Source organism: Heptranchias perlo, chromosome 11 (assembly GCF_035084215.1).
Source record: "Heptranchias perlo isolate sHepPer1 chromosome 11, sHepPer1.hap1, whole genome shotgun sequence".
NCBI lineage: Eukaryota > Metazoa > Chordata > Chondrichthyes > Hexanchiformes > Hexanchidae > Heptranchias > Heptranchias perlo.
In genome coordinates, this window is record NC_090335.1 from 9,147,032 (window position 1) to 9,160,584 (window position 13,553).

The 13,553-nt window shown below is 45.6% G+C and overlaps 1 protein-coding gene across 2 annotated transcripts in view; it reads left to right on the top strand.

Annotated features, from left to right (window-relative positions):
- dgkh (diacylglycerol kinase, eta) overlaps window positions 1-13,553 on the top strand; it is a 465,735-nt gene that overhangs the window by 439,067 nt on the left and 13,115 nt on the right. The gene's annotated exons all lie outside the window — the stretch shown is intronic.

Here is a 13,553-nt window from a genome sequence, read left to right on the forward strand (position 1 = left end):
CCAGCCAATCACTTACCTCTTCCTTGGTGACGTCCCACTTGGATTACTTTTTGCTTCTTATTTATCTCAGGTCCAGGAGTTAAGTCCCTGTGATGTTGCACAGTAGTTGTCTCTTGGTGCAGGTCTGCTGCTGCTTTTATTCCACAATCTCAGTCTTCTACTCTCAGGTCCACTACCGCTCTGCAGGAAAAGTTTGGAAAAGCAAGGCAAAGCAGCACCTCCTTCCCTCACTTCACCAAACTCCCACAACTTCCCCAATATTAACTGGGATACTCAGAGTGTAAAAGGCTTAGAGGGTACAAAATTCTTAACGTGCATCCAGGAGAGCTTTTTGAGCCAGCATGTCGAAAGTCCTACAAGAGAGGGGGCGGTACTGGACCTAATTCTAGGGAATGTGGCCGTCCAAGTGGAAGAAGTGCTAGTAGGTGAGCACTTTGGTGACAGTGACCATAATTCGGTGAGATTTAAGGTGGTCATGGAAAAGGACAGGGAGGGGCCGGAAATAAAGGTTCTAAATTGGGGGAAGGCTGATTTTAATAGGATAAGGCAGGATCTGGCCAAAATGGACTGGGATCAGCTGCTTGTAGGAAAATCCGCATCAGAGCAATGGGAGTCTTTCAGAAGGGAGATTGAGACCATACAATGGCAACATGTTCCCGTAAAGGTCAAGGGTGGTTCCAAGAACTCCAGGGAACCTTGGATGTCAGGGGATATACGAGAATGGATTAGGAAAAAAAGGAGGGCTTTTGGCAGATACAAAAGGCTAAAGACGGAGGAAGCCCTAGAGGAGTACAAAAAGTGCAGGGGGATACTTAAAAAAGAAATTAGGAGATCAAGGAGGGGCCATGAAATAACACTGGCGAGCAAAATAAAGGAAAATCCTAAGATGTTTTATAAGTATATTAAGGGTAAGAGGATGACTAGGGAAAAAATAGGGCCCATTAGGGACAAAAATGGCAATCTGTGTGTGGAGCCGGCAGATGTAGGAGGGGTTCTAAATGAATTTTTTGCATCTGTTTTCACTATGGAGAAGGACGATGTAGACATAGAAATACGGCAGGGGGACTGTGATATACTCGAACATATTAACATCGAGCGGGAGGAGGTATTGGCGGTTTTAGCAGGCCTAAAAATGGATAAATCCCCAGGCCCGGACGAAATGTATCCCAGGCTACTGTGTGAGGCAAAGGAGGAGATTGCGGGGGCTCTGACACATATATTCAGAACCTCTCTGGCCACAGGGGATGTGCCAGAGGACTGGAGAACCGCTAATGTAATACCATTATTCAAGAAGGGGAGTAGGGAAAAACCGGGGAACTACAGGCCAGTGAGCCTAACATCAGTGGTAGGAAAATTATTGGAAAAAATTCTGAAGGACAAAATTAGTCTCCACTTGGAGAAGCAAGGATTAATCAGGGATAGTCAACATGGCTTTGTCAAGGGAAGATCATGTCTGACTAATTTGATTGAATTTTTTGAGGGGGTGACTAGGCGTGTGGATGAGGGTAACGCAGTGGATGTGGTATACATGGATTTCAGTAAGGCCTTCGATAAAGTCCCCCACAGGAGACTGGTCAAGAAGGTACGAGCCCATGGAATCCAGGGTGCCTTGGCACTTTGGATACAAAACTGGCTTAGTGGCAGAAGGCAGAGGGTGATGGCCGAAGGTTGTTTTTGTGACTGGAAGCCTGTGGCCAGTGGGGTACCACAGGGATCGGTGCTGGGTCCCTTGCTGTTTGTGGTCTACATTAATGACTTGGATATGAATGTAAAAGGTATGATCAGTAAGTTCGCTGATGATACAAAGATTGGTAGGGTGGTAAATAGCGAGGAGGATAGCCTCAGTCTGCAGGACGATATAGATGGGTTGGTCAGATGGGCGGAACAGTGGCAAATGGAATTTAACCCGGAAAAGTGCGAGGTGATGCACTTTGGAGGGACTAACAAGGCAAGGGAATACACAATGAATGGGAGGACCCTAGGCAAGACAGAGGGTCAGAGGGATCTTGGTGTGCAAGTTCACAGATCCCTGAAGGCGGCGGAACAGGTAGATAAGGTGGTAAAGAAGGCATATGGGATACTTGCCTTTATTAGCCGAGGCATAGAATATAAGAGCAAGGAGGTTATGATGGAGCTGTATAAAACACTGGTTAGGCCACAGCTGGAGTACTGTGTGCAGTTCTGGTCGCCACACTACAGGAAGGATGTGATCGCTTTGGAGAGGGTGCAGAGGAGATTCACCAGGATGTTACCAGGGCTGGAGCGCTTCAGCTATGAAGAGAGACTGGGAAGATTGGGTTTGTTTTCCTTGGAGCAGAGGAGGCTGAGGGGGGACATGATTGAGGTGTACAAAATTATGAGGGGCACAGATAGGATGGATACTAAGGAGCTTTTTCCCTTCGTTGAGGGTTCTATAACAAGGGGACATAGATTCAAGGTAAAAGGCGGGAGGTTTAGAGGGGATTTGAGAAAGAACTTTTTCACCCAGAGGGTGGTTGGAGTCTGGAACTCACTGTCTGAAAGGGTTGTGGAGGCAGGAACCCTCACAACATTCAAGAAGCATTTGGATGAGCACTTGAAATGCCATAGCATACAAGGCTACGGACCAAATGCTGGAATATGGGATTAGAGTAGACAGGGCTGATGGCCGGCGCGGACACGATGGGCCGAAGGGCCTCTATCCGTGCTGTATAACTCTATGACTCTATGACTCTAAGTGTAGTCACTGTTATTTTATAGGCAAACATGGCAGCCAATGACTGCGCTGCAAGACCTCAGTTATGCTGTGTTGGTTGACGGAGAAATGTTGACCAGGACACTAGGAAAACTCCCTGCTCTTCCTCGAATAAAGCCATGGGGTCTTATATCCACCGGAGCAGGCCAACAGGGCCTCGATTTAATGGGCCGAATCTTGCTGGAAGAGTAACAGCGTGTTAATGACGCACGCCGTTATTAATACACAAATCGTCCACTGAGCTCCAGCGATGAAGAGATACGGTGTGAGTTGTGAATCTCCAGAAGTTGCTGGTTGATTTACACCACTCCACCGTTTGCTTCGCACAAACAGCATCTCGCCCTCTCACTCCCCGTTTTTTTTAAGAACTTTCTGGATTTGCACATTAATTGCCCATTAAACTCGCCACAAAAAGTTAGGGCCGGTGATTAAGAGTGTAAGTACCTTTTTAATGTTGTGATAATTGTTCCTGCAATGCCAATCAACCCCTCTAGCCCAGAAAGGGAACAGTTTAAACTGTTCATTCTCATCACTGTAAGTAGTAAATTCTTCTGAGATTTTAAAAATTTCAAAATTTAAATTTTCAAATCTTTAAATCTTTTCCTTACTTTTCCTTTCTGACTTTTTTTCTCTCAATCCAATCTTTTTCTTTCCTTTTTATTTCTCTTTCTGCACCTGATTTAACTCTAATTCACCCTCCTTCTCCATCGTTCCTCTGTTTCTTTCTCAATCCTTCAATCTCATCAGTTAAAGAAATGGATTGTTGGTCCCGTCATTTACCAAGGTCCCAGCTGAAGGGTGAGGAAAAAGTCCAACTAACGGGGCATGCTGCGAGATGCCCCGCTCTAGCAAGATTTGGCCCATTATGTCTATTCCAAAAGATGATCTTCTGTTAATAAGACTAATGCTGCAGACGTACTTTAGGGTGCAAGAGTTAAGTTGGGAAGGCCAAAAATCTGGGTCAGGAAAGGGGGAGGATGCAGAGTTGGGCTGAGAGCAGAGAAGCTGAAAAGTTGGATGGGGTCAGAGAAAGAATTGATTGATTGTAGAGTTGAGTTGGGAACTTTGGATCTGAATGTTGCTACCCTCCCCGGAGGCAAGATTAAATCTGTAAAAGAGACAAGTCTGTGAAACAGAGTTTCTTCCTTCACGATTCTGGGATTCGAATTGGTCCTTGCTAAGCATGTGGCTAATGCAGGTGAATCAGAAAGCCAGAAGGAACTCCCTTCCATACAGACAAAAGGTGTTTTTGTAAATTAATAGTTGTTTTCCCCATAGGCTGCACCAACCGCCCCAGGCCTGGTTTTGGGCTCAGGGATCGGGTATCACCTTTGGCAGACTCTACTCACCATCTCCTGCTGAGCAAACCCTAAACCCAGATTTGAGGCACTTTATAATGTGAATTATTAATCCTAATTTAGATCTCTTATTTTACATTTTGCACCTTTTTAAAAAAAAAAGGTCAGGAATGTGGTATTGCACATGAATGGAGGGACAATTTCAGTCCATCCAGCCACCCCCAAACTTCAAAAGGAATGCCCAGTTCACGCTCTGTCATCTCCGAATTGATTTTCTTGCCAAGTGCCTGTCCAACTAGGAACGTAGGAATAGGCCGTTCTGCCATTCACTTAGATCACGACTGATCTGTATCTTAACTCCATTTACCCGCCTTGGTTCCATATCCCTTAATACCCTTGCCTAACAAAAAACTGTCAATCTCAGTTTTGAAATTCTAAATTGGCCCCCAGCCTCAAGTTTTTTGGGGGAAGGGAATTCCAGATTTCCACTACCCTTTGTGTGAAGATGTGCTTCCTGACGTCACCAAGTGTGAGGTCATCCATTTTGGACCTAAGAAAGATAGATCAGAGTATTTTCTAAATGGTGAGAAGCTAGGAACTGTGGATGAGCAGAGAGATTTAGGGGTCCATGTACAGAAATCACTTAAAAACTAGTGGACAGATACACAAAATAATTAAAAAGGCTAATGGAATCCTGACCTTTATCTCAAGGTGGCTGGAATACAAAGGGGAGGAAATTATGTTACAGTTAGATAGATCTCTGGTAGACCCCATCTGGATTACTGCGTTCAGTTCTGGACACTGCACCTCAGGAACAATACATTGGCCTTGGACGGGATGCTGTGCAGATTCACCAGAATGATACCGGGGCTAAAAGGGTTAAATTATGAGGCCAGGTTGCATAGACTCGGCTTGTATTCCCTCCAGTATAGAAAATTAAGAGGTGATCTAATTGAGGTGTTTAAGATGATTAAAGGAGTTGATAGGGTCTATTGGGAGAAACTATTTCCTCTGGTGAGGCAGTCCAGAACAAGGGGGCATAACCTTAAAATTACAGCTAGGCCATTCAGAGGTGATGTCAGGAAGCACTTCTTCACACAAAGGGGAGTGGAAATCTGGAACTCTCTTTCCCCAAAAAGTTGTTGAGGCTGGGGGGTCAATTGAAAATTTCAGAACTGAGATTGATGGATTTTTTTTTGTTAGGTAAAGGTATTTAGGATTATGGAACCAAAGCAGGTAAATAGAGTCAAGATATACATTCGCCATGATCTAATTGAATGGCGGAACAGGTTTGAGGGGCTGAATGGCCTATGTTTTTTTATTCGTTCATGGAATGTGGGCGTCACTGGCAAGGCCAGCATTTGTTGCCCATCCCTAATTGTCCTTGAGAAGGTGGTGGTGAGCCACCTTCTTGAGTGGCTTGCTAGGTCATTTCAGAGGGCGATTAAGAATCAACCACGTCTGGAGCCACACGTAGGCCAGACCGGGTAAGGACGGCAGGTTTCTCTTCCCTAAAGGGCATTAGCGAACCAGATGGGTTTTTACAACAATCTGGTAGTTTCATGGCCATTACTGATACTAGTTTTTTTTATTCCCCATTTTATTTAATTAATTGAATTTAAATTCCCCAGCTGCCGTGGCAGGATTTGAATTCATGACTCCGGATTATTAGTCCAGGCCTCGGGATTACAAGTCCAGTAACATAACCACTATGCTACCTTCCTGTTCCTATGTTCTTATGAGTGTGCACGCAGGCGCTTATGTGATTGTGTGAGTGTGGGTGTGTGCATGAGTGTGTGCGTGCATGCTCATCCAAATAAACAGCACTGAGCACCTGCACAGTTCTGGACTTGCAGTCCAACATCTGGTCCCCAGGTTTTAAATAAGCACACATGCAATAGCAAGGCTTGGAAGTGGATCGTGAGAGGTAACAGTTCACTTCTGGCCATGAATGATCGTGGTCTGGTGCCAACAGGGGTGCAGAGCACCAGGCAGATCATTCATGGCCAGCTGAAATGACTCAGTTTAGAAAAACGAATGCTGTTAAGTGGGTTTGACATCCAAATTATAGAAAGATCTACAGGAAATGGGTTGGCACTCAAAATTCTATGATGAGCCAAGTGCTATTTAAAGCAGCCTATCAGTAAGTGGTTTTCAATGTCTTTATTGGATATTCTTTTTAGGGTTTCAGCATCACATAATACAAAGGTACATTTTGAAGAAGAGTGACAGCATCTCCTCTCTGCTGTTACACTTCCTCCCGTGGACAGAGCATTTGCCCAGTGATAATTGGAATCTGCAAGGTGACGTACATAGAATTTACAGCACAGAAACAAGCCCTTTGGCCCCACTGGTCTATGCCGGTGTTTATGCTCCTCACAAGCCTCCTCCCACCCTTCTTCATCTCACCCTATCAGCATATCCTTCTATTCCTTTCTCCCTCATGTACTTATCTAGCTTCCCCTTAAATACATCTATGCTATTCGCCTTAACTATTCCATGTGGTAGCGAGTTCCACATTCTCATCACTCTCTGGATAAAGAAGTTTCTCCTGATTTCGCTATTGGATTTATTAGTGACTATTTTATATTTATGACCCCTAGTTTTGGTCTCCCCCAGAAGTAGAAACCTCTTCTCTACATCTACCCTATCAAACCCCTTCATAATCTGAAAGACCTCTATCAGGTCACCCCTCAACCTTCTCTTTTCTGGACTTATCAAGTAAATACAGTGCCTGTTGGGGTATGGAGCTCTACAAGCTCAAACTCCCAGACCTAATCCCTTGTATATACGGATTTTGTTGATCTGACCCACCATAGCATTATAATTGGTTTCAAAGTCACTCCATTAAGAAGGGGGGGGGGGGGGGGGGAAGAGGAGAGGAATCAGCCAGTGTTCCCCTTTCCTGACTATGTCCAGTGATGCCTGTCGGAAGATGCATACGTATGGTTATTTAGTGAGGACAGGATCTGCCTCAGTTGCGATATAACTCGTTGGCCAACAAGCCGGCCAACACTTAGTGTCTAAGCTCACATGTGAAGAATAATCACTGAGCAAGATACTAGAGGTTGGTTGGTGCCCGTGGAACCATATGCTAGCGTGAGTAAGCACCTTCTGGAAAAGGGGAGAAAGTTCAGGTAAAATGATAATCGACCTTACTTTATGTGAGTGCAATTTTAAAAACATAGGAACAGGAGTAGGCAATTCAGCCCCTCGAGCCTGTTCCACCATTCAATTAGATCATGGCTGATCGGTACCTCAGCTCCATTTACCTGCCCTTCCTCCATATCCCTTAATATCTTTACCTAACAATAATCTATCGATCTCAGTCTTGAAATTTTCAGTGACCCACAGCCTTTTGGGGGAACGAGTTCCAGATTTCCACTATCCTTTGTGTAGAAAAAGTACTTCCTGATTTCACTCTTTAAATGGTCCAGCTCTAATTTTAAGATTCTGCCCCCTCGTTCCGGATTCCCCCACCTGAGGAAATAGTTTCTCTGTATCTATCTACCCTATTGAATCCTTTCATCATTTTAAACACCCCTCAACCTTCTGAACGCAAGGGAATACAAGCCAGGTTAATACAACCTGCCCTTATATTTTAACCTTTTAAGCCCGGTATCATTCTGATGAATCTTCGCTCTACCCTTTCATGAGGTTCGGTACCCAAAACTGAACGCAGTATTCCAGATGGGGTCTAACCAAGGCTCTACACTACATAATTTTCTCACTTTTGAATTCCAACCCAAATTCCAAGTAAGTTGTGAAGAGGACATAAGGGGCTCGATTTTAGCACCCGCGATCGGGTGCATTCCTGGCGGGGGGGGGTTTGCGAAAATCGGGGATTACTGGGGCGGGTCTGGAGCCCGGCTCCAACCCGCCCACTTCCGGGTTCCCAGTGACGCGCTGACATGCGCGCGCAGCCCCCACATGTGGGACTCCCGCAGGCAATTAAAGCCGGCGGGGTGCCACTTAAAGTACTTGAACAGGTACTTCAGGTCGTTTACAGACCTGATTGACCTGATATTTTAGCAGGGATCGGATTTTGAAATTAACTGAGACTGTTTCCCGTACTGGGGGAAACACTCCCAGTTGAAATGGACGTGTTGCAGCCACCAGCCTGTGGCAGCTGCACAGGTCCATTTGACAGGTGGGGAGGGAGATCCTCACTCATTGCAGGAGGCCACTCTGTCACTTTGGACAAAGTTTGGCCTCCACCACCCTCCTCCTAACAGTAAAATTCACCAACTTGCACACTTACCCCGGTGTCCAGACACGTTTACCTACCTTGCGGACCCCCTCAGATGTACATCTTCCGGATGGGGGCCGCCGTAGCTGCAGTCATGACCTCCTCGGAGGGCGAACAGCATCACCGGCCATGCCGTCCACCTCTGACACGTGGAGCTCCACAACACAGTGCTGTGACACATCCACCTGTACAGCAGGAGGGAGGCCAATGGTAGAGAGAGATGCGTCGCAGAGGGCACTACCCTCGCCACAGGGTCCACAGACCGAGGCTCAGCTTCCTGGACCTCCCTGAGCAGCAGTGCACACGGAGGCTCAGAGTCACTCGACATGTAGTCGTGGACATCTGCAGCCTTCTTCATGCCGAGCTGCTCCCGGCTGGCCCGAGCACCATCTTCTTACCTGTCGCTGTCAAAGTTACCACTGCCCTCAACAATTTCTCCTCCGCATCCTTCCAGGGTGCCACCGGGGACGTCGCCGACGTCTCTCAGTCGTCTGCACAAAAGAGCCCTGCAAATACACCTACACCCACTCTGCATTGACACAATGGGTGGCATCAGTTGTGGGTCTTCATAGTGATCCTCAGGAAAGGGCATTATTGAACAAACCAGACAAGATTCACAAAGACGTGGCAGTAGTGGTGATAATATAATATGTTATGTGAGTTGATCAGAAATTAAATATAGGTAAACACCATGACAAACCCTCAAACACCCTTGTGCATCCCCTTCATGCTCACGACACGTTTGCCTTACGCTTCCTACTGCACATATGTGATGCATGCCCTGTGGCTGCAGCACAGGTCGTGGCAGGTTGAGTGAGGCTGACCGTGAAAGAGATGCACGAGAGGGTGAGTATGAGATAGAGCCATGAGATTGTATGAGGATTGGGTTGAGTGGTAGTGGTGGGATGAATACTGGCGAGGTGAGTAAGTGCAGGTAAGGTGAGGATGAGGTTTGAGTGGGTGTGACGGGTGATGTGATAGAGTAGTGTTGGCAGTGCAGAAGGAGATGTGGGGTGGGGCGGTGATATGGCAGACGGAGGGGAGGGGAATGAGTAAGTGTACTCACTTTGGCTGACCTACTTAGTTGATTGAAGTGCCTCCTGCACTGTTGGTGGTGCTAGTGACCTCCTCTGCCACCTCGAGCCAGGCCTTCTTGGTGGCAGAGACAGGCTGCTTCCTCCCGCCTGCCGGGGGGAAGATCTCTGTCCTCCCCCTCCTCCTCACCCCATCCAATGATACCTGGAGTGAGGCATCATTAAACCTGGTAGCAGCCTTCCCCCTGAGCTGCTCCATGCTGTAATTTTTCCTATTTTCTGCAGCAACAGTCAGTGGAGGACTGCCCCTTTAAATAGGGCTCCTCCAGCTGACAGACCTTGCTGCTCATGCGCAGTCCGCCCGCCGCGCAGTTTACCAGCGGGGAACCCGGAAGCACAGGTAAGTGGCTCCAATTAGCCTGCGATTACGTGCGGCGCACACTGATTTCACCGGGCACGTTACCCACGTGCCCAGTCAACCCCCCACTGAGAACCCGCCGCCCTGCTAATATCGAGCCCAAGGAGTCTGCAAAGGGATATGGATAGGTTAAGTGAGTGGGCAAAAATTTGGCAGATCATGGAGTATAATGTGGGAAAATGTGAACTTGTCCACTTTGGCAGCAGGAATAGAAAAGCAGTATATTATTTAAATGGAGAGAGATTGCAGAACTCTGAGGTACAGAGGGATCTGGGTGTCCTAGTACATGAATCACAAAAAGTTAGTATGCAGGTACAGCAAGTGATTAGGAAGGCAAATGGAATGTTGTCATTTATTGCAAGGGGAATGGAATATAAAAGTAGAGATGTTTTGCTACAGTTGTACAGGGCATTGGCGAGACCACATCTCGAATACTGTGTGCAGTTTTGTTCTGCTTATTTGAGAAAGGACATAATTGCTTTGGAGGTGGTTCAGAGAAGGTTCACTCGACTGATTCCTGGGATGAGGAGGTTATCTTATGAGGAAAGTTGGACAAGTTGGCTCTGTATACACTGGAGTTTAGAAGAATGAGAGGTGATCTTATTGAAACATATAAGATCCTGAGGGGACTTGAAGGGGTAGATGCTGAGAGGATGTTTCCCCTTGTGGGAGAGACTAGAACTGGGGGCCACAGTTTAAAAATAAGCAGTCTCCCATTTAAGACAGAGATGAGGAGAAATTTTTTCTCTGAGGGCCGTGAGTCTGTGGATCTCCCTTCCCCAGAGAGTGGTGGAGGCAGGGTCATTGAATATTTTTAAGGCTGAGTTAGATAGATTTCTGATTAACAAGGGAGTCAAAGGTTATAGTCGGTAGACAGGAAAGTAGAGTTGAGGTCGCAATCAGATCAGCCATGATCTTATCAAATGGCAGAGCAGGCTGGAGGGGCCAAATGGCCTACTCCTGCTCTTAATTCATATGTTCGTAACCCATTTGAGATAAAGGGCAACATTCCATGAGCCTTTCTTGATTACATTTCATGCCTGTGCTCTAGCTTTTAGTGATTTGTATACTCCTAAATCCCTTTGCTCCTTCACAGCTCCTAGTCTCTCACTATCATGAAATATTCCAATTTGTCTTTCTCAGATCCAACATGGATGACCTGACACTTCTCCACTCACTTAGTCTTTCTAAGTCCCTTTGTGTATTCCTGCTCCCATCTACACAACTTACTGTGCCTCCTAACGTAGTGTCAATTGCAAACTTGGATATACACCTCTCTATTCCTTCATCAGAGTCATTAATAATATGGTGAAAAGCTGAGGCCCCAGTACGGATCCCTGTGGGACACCACTCGTCACATCCCGCTAATCAGAGAATGAACCCTTTATCTCTACTCTCTGTCTCTTACCTCCCAACCAATTACTGACCCATGCCACAAGATTATCTCCAATTCCGTACACTCTGGTTTTTACTAATAATCTCTTGTGTGGGACCTTATAAAATGCCTTCTGGCTGTCACCTAGAAGTAGGGCTTCATGCTCATGGCTGCACATAACCATCCATCAACCTTTTCTGCAGATTTTATTACGTAGTCTAGATTGGAATCAGCCATGGCCATGATTACCTCAATCTTTGGGAGATAATAGTGAGACAGGTTCAGGCCTTCCCTCCATTCAGGCCATTCCCTGCATATTAATTTACTAAAGTTCTTTTTGCAACTTTAAAATCAAGTTCCTTTTTGGTTCTTTGCTCAGTAAAATTTGTTCTCTTGAAAGTTTAGGAAAGAAACAGGTAAGTCCAGGCCCATCTGGCCAGTCCCAAAAACTGAGACCCTTCAGTCGCCCGTTCCCTCATTTCTTTCTGTTATTGACTGTCCCCAAGGCAGTAGACTCTCACTGTTAGAGTATATATAACAGTGATGTTGGCCCCCTTTTATATTGTCTTTGAGTTCTCCAGTGTCATGTCAATCATTGTATAATAGTAGCTGCAGCACAGGAGGAGGCTATTCGTCCCATTGTGTCTGTGCCGACTCTTTGAGGGAGCTATCCAATTAGTCCCATTCCCCTGCTCTTTCCCATAACCCTGTAAATTTTTTCCCTTCAATTTACTCAATTCCCTTTTGAAAGTTACTATTGAATCTACTTCCACCACCCTTTCAGGCAGTGCATTCCAGATCATTACAACTCACTGAGTAAAAAAAAAAATGTTTCCTCATATCGCCTCTGGCTCTTTTGCCGATTACCTTAAATCTGTGTCCTCTGGTTACTGACCCTTCTGCCACTGGAAACAGTTTCTCCTTATTTACTCTTCAAAACTGTTCATAATTTTGAACACCTCCATCAAATCTCCTCTTAACCTTCTCTGCTCTAAGGAGAACAACCCCAGCTTCTCCAGTCTCTCCACGAAACTGAAGTCCTTCATTCCTGGTAAAATTCTAGTAAATCTCTTCTGCACCCTCTCTAGGGTCTTGACATCCTTCCTAAAGTGTAGTGCCCAGAATTGAACACAATACACCAGCTGAGGCCTAACCAGTGTTTTGTAAAGTTTTAGCATAACTTCCCTGCTTTTGTACTCTATACCTCTACTAATGTAGCCCAGGATCCCATATGCTTTTTTAACAGTCTTCTCAACTTGTCCTGCCACCTTCAAAGATACGTCACCAGGTCTCTCCGTTCCTGCAACCCTTTTAAAATTGTACCATTTAGTTTATATTGCCTCGCCTCATTTTTCCTACCAAAATGTATCACTTCACACTTCTCTGCATTAAATTTCATCTGCCATGTGTCTGCCCATTTCACCAGTCTGCCTCTGTCCTCCTGAAGTCTGTTCCTATCCTCCACATTGTTTACGACATTTCTGAGTTTCGTGTTATCTGCAAACTTTGAAATCATACCCTCTATACCCAAGTCCAGGTCATTAATATATATTAAAAAGAGCAGTGGTCCTAATACCGACCCCTGGGGAACACCACTGTATACTTCCCTCCAGTCTGAAAAACAACCATTCACCACTACTCTCTGCTTTCTGCCCCTTAGCCAACTTTGTATCCATGCTGCCACTGTCCCTTTAATCCCATGGGCTTTAATTTTGCTAACAAGTCTATTATGTGGTACTTTATCAACTACCTTTTGAAAGTCCATATACAAAACATCAACCCTCTTGGTTACTTCATCAAAGAACTCAACCAAGTTAGTCAAACTGATTTTCCTTTAACAAATCCGTGCTGACTTTCATTTATTAGCCCACACTTTTCCAAGTGCCAACTAATTTAACCCCGGATTATTGTCTCTAAAAGTTTCCCCATCACCAACGTTAGGCTGACTGGCCTGTCATTGCCGGGTTTATCCCTCTCCCCTTTTTTGAACAGGAGTGTAATATTTTCAATCCTCCAGTCCTCTGGCACTGTCCCTATATCTAAGGAGGATTGGAAGATTGTGGCCAAAGCCTCTGTAATTTCTACCCTTACCTCCCTCAGTAACCTGACATGCATCCCATCTGGACTGGTTGACTTTTCTACTTTGAGTACTGCCAACCTTTTTAAGTACCTCCTCTTTATCTATTTTGACCCTATCCAATATCATGAGTCGTGATGCCCCGCTTTCTTTCAATCTCTTATCACAGCTGCCTGAGTCTGTTCGAGGCTGCAGGACCTTTGGTTAGTTTCAGTTTCTAAACATAGAATCTCACTTACAAGGATCTCACTGCACATTTGGCTCTTCCTGTGCCTGTATATAAAAAAAATCAGTTTCCCATGCTGCATGATGTAAATTAACCTAATTGGAGGGGAAACAGCACAGACATACTGTGAAATACGGCAGTA